This window comes from Equus caballus, chromosome 18 (genome assembly GCF_041296265.1).
Source record: "Equus caballus isolate H_3958 breed thoroughbred chromosome 18, TB-T2T, whole genome shotgun sequence".
Lineage (NCBI taxonomy): Eukaryota > Metazoa > Chordata > Mammalia > Perissodactyla > Equidae > Equus > Equus caballus.
The window spans coordinates 54,578,678-54,587,182 of record NC_091701.1 but is presented as its reverse complement, the minus strand read 5'-3'; the positions used below and the strand labels follow the sequence as shown (position 1 = coordinate 54,587,182).

Here is an 8,505-nt window from a genome sequence, read left to right as displayed (position 1 = left end):
TTTCTTCCCTTTTTATCTCCCTTCTCAGGTTGTTTGATGGAAAGCCACAAGACTGTGAGGCCTGGCAGTCATCAGTATGCTACAATTAAAGTGTGTGGACATGTCCAGCTCCAATAGCAGTGAGTGCTAGATAGATGACATTTGGCATCCATAGTGCTTTCCTTGCCATATCCACAAGATGTGGGTAAGCATCATTCTTTATGATTCAGATAAAGAAGCTGAGATAACTCACAGAAGACCACACAAGAGGCTGGGATAGAAACTTGGCATTCTTAAGAAACAAAATAAAGAGGCAGACAGATATAACAAATTCATCTCTAAATAAATAATATGCCCTTTTTGTCTTCAGTGCGTCCTACTATCATTCCTGAGCTAGCTAGTTCAGAAATAGCAACTAAATAAGGATTATATTATATGCCATTTTATAGATGAGGTAACTGAGATGAGTCATATTACATGACTCTTGCCAGGCCATGCACACATCTCTGGAAGTATCCTGTCACTTAGATTTACATTCGATTTATTAAAATATGTAGGAGCTATTTAAAAAATAAATAAAACTAACCAAACAAAAGATTAGCAGCATTTTCAGAGCAAGCATTCTGGGTAACTTTATATACACACACCGTTTAAAGCCTATAAAACACAGGACTCTAGGGCAGGAGTCTGCAAACTGCAGCCTGAAGGCCAAATTCTGCACGCTGCCTGTTTTTGTAAATAATGTTTTATTGAAACATAGTCATGCTCATTCTTTTGCATATTTTTTATGGCTGCTTTCACACTACAATGGCATTGTTAAGTAGTTTTAACAGAGACTGTATGACCTGCAAAGCCTAAAATATTTACCATCTGGCCTTTTACAGAAAAAGTTTGCCAACCCCTGCTCTAGGCCTTTGAATTATGGCATTGCAGGTTATTTCTACTTAAATAATTAGTTTCTTCTTATGATTCAGGAATGCTGTTTGGTATTGTTGCTGAACATTGCTTAAAATGACGTTGATTTTAAATAGCATTTCAAATGCGAAAGGATTCTAAAATCATCTACCAAAATGTGTATCTCATTTGTACTTGAAGAGTTAAGAAAGTACGAATGTTCAACAACTTCTTGGCAATTTGGGAAGCAGCTGATGGCCACTATACATTCTATAGCTGGTAGTAATCTAGAACGTGGGCAAAAGATATCCCAACCAGCTATTAATCAAGGAGGAAAATGTGTTAATATTTGGTCAGATTTTTAATTTGGGGCAAGAACCATAATCTATCTGGGTTTTTGTTTATTTATCTAAGAATCGATGCTGTGTATGCATCCTTTTAGCACTAGTATTCTATTGTCCATATTCTACGCAAAGAGTAAGTGACCCCCCTGCTCTGCCACTCCCTCCAAAAAAAAGTCTCTAGGCTCTCATGGGAATACAGTTAGTCCCAGTTTTTAAACAGCCCCTGCAGGAAGATTTGAATTCTAGGCGACTTTGACCTGAACCTCAGGGGTGTGGAGGAGAGATGATACTCTGAAATGAAGAGCGTTAATTACTCTTGTGCCCAATATCTTAGCTATGACTATAAAATGGGAGACTTGTGACCTTGTGGACATGAGAAAGTCTATCTGTACACAGGATAAATAAGGCAGCAACTTCCCACAGAGATTTTGAAGAGGGAATTCAGAAATTTAACTGATGATTTGAAAAATTCTTTTTCTATTAAAACCAATAAAGCCATGTTGTGGAATAGCATGCAAAAATCAGCATGAATTTTAAATATAAAATACATTCCTTTGAAGAAATTTTGTTCTTGAGGAAGGAGCTTTAGATTTTATACCCAGAACCCTTCTCTCACCTGTCGCCTCACACAAAGAGCTGTTCACTGTTTTTGTCACTGAGGAACTTCAGGGGGAAAGTCAAAGACACGTTGCCTTATAGAAAGTGAATTCTCATCTCCCAATGTGAAGAATACCACTTGCACCTCGGAATCAGCACACCAGAATTCATATTCAGACTTATTACTGTGCCTCAAAACTAACTAGCTCTGAGAAGTTTACTCCAACACTTTGTGTGGAAGAGAACATTCAGAGTGGCCCAGATTTATAAATTCCCAGGAGTGTGTGTATCTTGTCCTGATGTTTCAATAAATTACTGTGGGTAGAATTCAAGCATCATACATCAACCATTTTCTCTCCAAGTTCCCTTCCAAGCTAGGGAGGCAATGGGAGGAGGTGAGGAATGGAGTGAGAATAAACCAGAAGGTTCTGCCACTAACTCATGGTGTGAATTTAGTCAAGTACAACAACTTTGGGCTGTGGTTTCTTTATCTGTGAATGAGAGGTCGAAACTAGAGGCAGGCTCACAGGTGCCAAATGTGAAATTCTTAGTAAATTATAACTGCTATGAAAATGTAATTTGTATTATCTTCTACTCACTATCCTATATCTAGCAGTTATAAAAACTTATCATACTTTCTATATGTATTTCCTAAATAGGAGAGAAAATTAATATTATTTTATGCTTACCCCTAATCCCTTATTTTAGTAAAGAGTAACTAATTAAGAGTAACTTACCCCTAATCCCTTATTTTAATAAACACCATGAACAATGCAGGTATCAGAAAAATAACTTGGGACAGAGTAAGTGAAAAAAATGAAAGCTGATTACATATCTGAAGGAGCTGCCATAATGAGACTCGACAAGAGTAAGACTCGAGAAACAAGGAAACTTATTTCTCTCTCAGGTAAATGTCATGGGTAGGTGGACAGCTCTGTTCCACACAGCCATTCAGAGACTGAGGCTGACAGCACTCCCTCTTCCACATGTGGCTTCCAAGGCCATCTTGGTTGTTGCTCTTCAAGCCATCTGGAGGGTGGAAGCCTGGAAGTTTGGGGCAAGAAATTTGTTAGAGGCAATTTGCTCACCTCACTTCCACCCACCTTCCATCGGCAAGAGTTGAGCCACACGTGCACACCTACCTGCAAGGGAGCCTGGGAAATGGGCATTCTCATCCTAGGCACATCTCCATTACTATGGAAGAAGAGGAGAATGGATTTGGGAGAACAGATAATCTTTATGATCACTGGAATAAAAGGAGACTGAAGAGGCAGGCTAGTCTGTTACTCAATGCATTAAAGGTATACATGTATATATAAATTTCTTAATATTTTAATATTTCATAGTTGATTAGAAACATTCAGATATTAATAAAAATTCTAATAATACAACTAATTAATGATGCTTGCCCAAGCTTTAACAAATCTTAGAATGTATACAGTTAAAGACCTCCAATTCTCTCTCTTCCCTTACCAGAGGGAACATGCTCCTGAATTTAGTGTGAAACCTTCCCTTTTGTGTTTTTTAAATTTTTCTCACATTTTTAAATCAATAAAAAATATAAAGAATAATTCTGTATTTCTTAAACTTTACATAAAGTGGTACTACATTGTGTCTATCATAATATAGCTTGCATTTTCCCTCCAAATTGAGGTTTATAGGTTTATCCATGTTGATAATAGAAACTCAATTTCCTAGTTTTGACTGCTTTATGGTATTTGTGTAACTATGGATTGTTTCCGATTTTTTATTGTTGCAAATATTGCTGCACTGAGTATCTTTGTGCACATGGGCAGCATTTTGCTAGAGTTGTGTTGTTCAATAAAGTAGCCAGTAGCCACATGTGGCAACTTAAATTTAAATTAATTTTAAAATCAATTAAATTAATTAAAAGTAATAAATCAAATAAAATTAAAATTTTAATTGCTCAGTCACACTAGCCATAACACATTTCAAGTGTTCAGTAGCCACATGTGACTAGTGGCTAGTATATTGGAGGACACAGTCCTCCTACTAGACAACGCAGTCGTGGCATTGCTGAGTTGTAGGGTATGCATAGCCTCAATTTCAATAGATATTGCCAAATTGCTCTCCATGTCAGTCAAGATTCTTAGTTATGAGCAGCAGAAAGCCATTATGGATCACTTAAACAAGAAAAATAATTTTTTAAAGGATGTTGGATAGCTTACAGAATCTCAGGAAGGGCTTGAGAACCAACCTGAAGATAAACTACTTAATATCATACCATGGAACTGATCTAACGAGGACAATGCTGCTCTGCTTAAAGGCACCTACTGCCCCTTTATTTACAAAATGATGCATGCTCAATATTCGTGCTCTTTCTAGGACTATAGTCGTTGCCTCAAGAAATTGTACGTAGGTGCCATCGCCACTATCACCTTTACTAAAAAAAAAGTAGGACTTTTTAATGCCATCTTCAGATTCAGATTCAAAATTTGGAGCCAATGTATCTGTTTGGCAGACTGGGTCTAACACCTGCATCTCATCTTTATGGAAGGCTAGGAAGACAAGTGTCTTATAACTTTTCATTTCTGGGAGATATGCAAATCTGCAGACTTACCAGCTCTGATCCAGTCTCCACAGTGGATATAAAAATTTTAACGGTTCCCATTTCTCCACATAGTTTCCAACATGTCGTGTCATCTAGCATCTTAATGTTTGCCAAACTAATGGTTGTGCAAAGATATCTCAATGTGGTTTTAATTTGCATTCTCTTGATTAACGGTAAAGCTGAGCATCCCTTAATATGTTTCATAGTCATTAGAGCTTGTTCTATAAACTGCCTATTCCTATCCTTTGCCCAATTTTTAAGTTGGATTTTTGGCCTTTTTCTTATTGATATTAAGGGCTTCTTTTTATATATTCCATTTTTTTAAAGTTCTAGGCATTAAATATATCTCTTCCCAGGTCGTGGATTATCTTTTCAATTTTAAAAAAGTATCTTATTAGGAAATCTTCAAGCATACACAAAATAGAATAATATAGTGAATCTCAGTGTAGCCATCACTCAGCTCGTTGATCTTGTTTCATCTACATAACCAACCTGCACTCCCCAACACTAGATTATTTAGAAGACAATTCCCAGATATTATATCACTTTCTGCACAGATATTTCAGTGTGAATCTCTGAGGAAAAGAACTCTTTGTAAAACCAGAACCATAATGCCATCATCAACCTAATAATATGTAAAAAACAATGCCTTAGTATTGTCAAATTATCCAGTCAGTGTTCAAATTTCCCCAAGTGCTTTACAAATGTTTTTAGTTTGTTTGTTTGAGTCAATATCCAAATAATCAATTACAATCAATATCTGATAATCAATATTCAATAAGCATTACAATTGGTTGATATATCTTTTAAGTAGATTTTAATCTGTAGGTTACCCCTCCATCTCTCTCTCTTTTTTATTTTTTGGAAATGTTTTTGTTATTGTTGAAGGAGTCAGGTTTTTATCTTGCAGAGTTCCTAAAACATGGGGACCAAGGGGAACCCCTATAGTGAAGGCAGCAGCAGCAACAGCACCTACGTACAATTTCTGGAGGCAGTAATGTCTATAGGCCTAGAAATAGCAGCAGCATCAAATTTTGGTAGTTATATTGAGACACTTGAATAGACTCAACTGCAATATTTTTGGCAAGATTACTTCACTGATGATGTAGTGTAATTCCATCCAGAGGTACATAATGTCTAGCTGTCTCTCCTTTTGCAATGATCATTGTCTAGTTTCATTAATTCAATAGGAGTTGCAAAATGGTGATATTCTAATGATACCAGTCCACCTTTATTTATTAGCTGGAATACTTCTATTAAAAAATAAGAAACAGAACAAACAAACACAAAAACTTCCCCTTATGAACTATGGATACCTTCAGGTACAGTTCATTTAGAAAAAGCAAGATAAATGCTAATTTCTCTTTAACAGTTTGCAATATCATAAATTAGTTCCCTAGACTCCTACAGAGGGGAACAGGTTGTGGACTCCAACTACTGTTTTCCACTAAATAAACTAAGGATCCGTGGAGAAATGGCTATCTCTTGATCTGGAACAGGAAATACATAGAATGAATCTATACATCATAACTGAAAGCGAGGAAGCTGCAAAGTCTGCTAGAGTCGCATCAGCAGTGCTCAGGAGCCAACTCAAAGAGCTTTCCACAGACCAAAATAGGGTTACTTGAGCATTCAGAAGAATAGCAATTAAAGGATTGAAACACAACTGATATGTTAAAAATCACAAGTTTCTAATGATGCCAAACAAAAAACTCTTTTTATATTTCTAATGGTGTTCATTTTTGACCAGATGTTTTTTAACCAAATGTAGCTGGATTCATTCATATTTTCCTTTAAGAGTGTGCTTTATTACATCTTGTTTCCGAAATCCTTCCTTACTCCAAAGTCATAAAGATATTTTCCTAAAATTTTTTTAAAATTTGGCTTTTACATTTAATTTTAATCCAAACTATTTTTGCGTATGGTGTGAGGTATGTCTGGGCGTTTAATTGGAGTCCCAGCAGAAAAGATTAAAGAGAAGCAGAGAAGAAATCTTTGGAGAAACAGTGGCTGCAATTTTTCTGGAATTGAAGCATAAATAAAAAATATTTATGCTTGGGCTTATGTAAAAACGCAAAACAGCAAAGACAAAGATCTTAAAATCAATCCAAGAGTAAAAAGAAATAATTTACAAAAGAATGACCATTAAACCATTGGTTGATTTCTCAATATCTGTAATGAAAGTCAGGAGCAGTATTTCTCTCAAATAAAGTGAGAGAAAACAAATCTCAATCTGGAATTGTGTATCCTACAAAATTATCTTTCAAGAATGAGACTGAAATAATGACAATTTTATTTAAGTACAAACTAGGAGAGTTTACTACCTTCAGACCTGCCCTAAAAGAACTTCCAAAAGAGATACTTCAGGAACAATGAAAATGACTCTAGAATTATGATCTGAGATATGAGAAGGAATAGTAAGGAAATAAAATGGTAATGATGTACACAATCACTATCTGTATGAATAATAACAAGAAGAATATCTAGTTTGTGAGGATGGAAAAAGAAAAAGACAAAACTAAGGCAGCCCTTTCCCCCCACTATCTGGAAGTAGAGTGTTCTTGTGAAATCCTCTGTAAGCCGAAATGGCATAAAGTAAAGAAGCAATTACCGTTAATTTATATGGAAAAAATTGTTGAGAGTTCTCAGGCCCAAAAAATAACCTACCAAATCATGTCAGATAACACATAAAACCTAAAATAAGGCTAACATATAGTAAAAGCAGGAATGATATGATAAATACTCAGCCTATATAAAGTAGAAATAATGTGTGCACAGTGTAGTTTCACTTACCAGAATCGAGAAGACAGCGAGCACACTGGAAGGCTGAGAGGTGGTGGTGGTGATGCTGTGTTAGACTGAGTCCCTGGTGGTGGTGGAAGGTACAGGAGACCGGAGTGGAGGAGAGGAAGAGAGTCATCTATTAATCATCTCTGAGTCCATCAGGGCAGGCAGGCCACTAACATCTACACCTTCTTCTGTGTCTGCCTGCCTCAGCATCGAAGGTCGGGGTTTGTTCTCTGATGTGGCTGATGTGGTTGGTGTGGCTGATGTGGAAGGTTTGAAATACAACAGTGTGCTCGCCTGCTTGGCCTCTATAATGGCTCACTGCAAAACAGGCACTGAACACTATTTTTGCTTTTCACCTTTTTCCATGAAAGCGAAATCCTCTTCTGATTTTTTTCGTTAGCAAAAACAGGTACTAATGTAGGGCTTTCTAAAAGCGACGTTGTGTAAAGCAAACTTTCAGATGGTGGGGGAAACCTGTGTTGGACAATTGTCCATAAGTCAGAAGGGGAAAGGGTGTGATCCAAATTAAATAGCTCTATGGACTTGTATTATTTCAAGGGGAATTAAGATATTGTGTAACTTTGGGCTTTATTCAGTTACATGGGTATAATAAAATTTCAAAGATAACCAATAGAAATAGATGGTGTAAATTCTGTATCAGTAAAACAGTGCAAAAGAGAAATACACATAAGGATAGACATATAAATCAAATAGAATAGAATTGAGAGTCCAGAGATAAAATCTTACATTAAAATTGACTGGTGATAGCTACACAACTCCGTGAATATACTAAAAACTATCAAATTGTACACTTTGAATGAGAGAATTGTATGGTATGTGAATTATATCCCAATAAAGCTGTTAAGAAATAAATAAAAGAAAACAGAGAATAAAGAATATAAAAAAAGGATGTTGCAGCCAATGCCACCAGAGCTCTTCCTCAGCCTCTTTCCTCTGTTTTTCTCACACATCTGCTGCAGACGTTTTTCGACATAGAGAGGATTCGTGATTAGTCATGGCTTCCAGACTCCTTTCTGCTTACCTCCACAACTAGAGAGGAATGATCCTTCTCTTTCTAGATTCAGTTTGAAATATCCCAGCAAAAGCCTCTCATTGGCCCTGCTGAAGTGTTGTTCCCACTCTTTGAGCCAATCATAGTGGCCAAAGAAATGAAGAATTATGATTGGCCAAGTTTTGGCAGGTGAGACAAGGTGGGCAAAGGCTGTTCCCAGAAGGGAATGTAGAGAACAAAAAAGAAGATGGAAGAGGAGGAGGAGGTCTACTCTGGGTACACATTTGCCTATAGCCTCATCCTTCAATAGTTTGTTT

At 36.5% G+C, this 8,505-nt stretch overlaps 1 long non-coding RNA gene across 1 annotated transcript; it reads right to left on the bottom strand.

Moving 5' to 3' along the window:
• Positions 1–2,689: 2,689 nt before the first annotated feature.
• On the bottom strand, positions 2,690–7,356 carry LOC102149263 (uncharacterized). The gene is made up of 3 exons (XR_288726.4): positions 7,180–7,356; positions 2,957–3,008; positions 2,690–2,858 (listed from the first exon to the last, which is right to left on the bottom strand). It is a non-coding gene; the product is annotated as an uncharacterized lncRNA (long non-coding RNA).
• Positions 7,357–8,505: the final 1,149 nt, after the last annotated feature.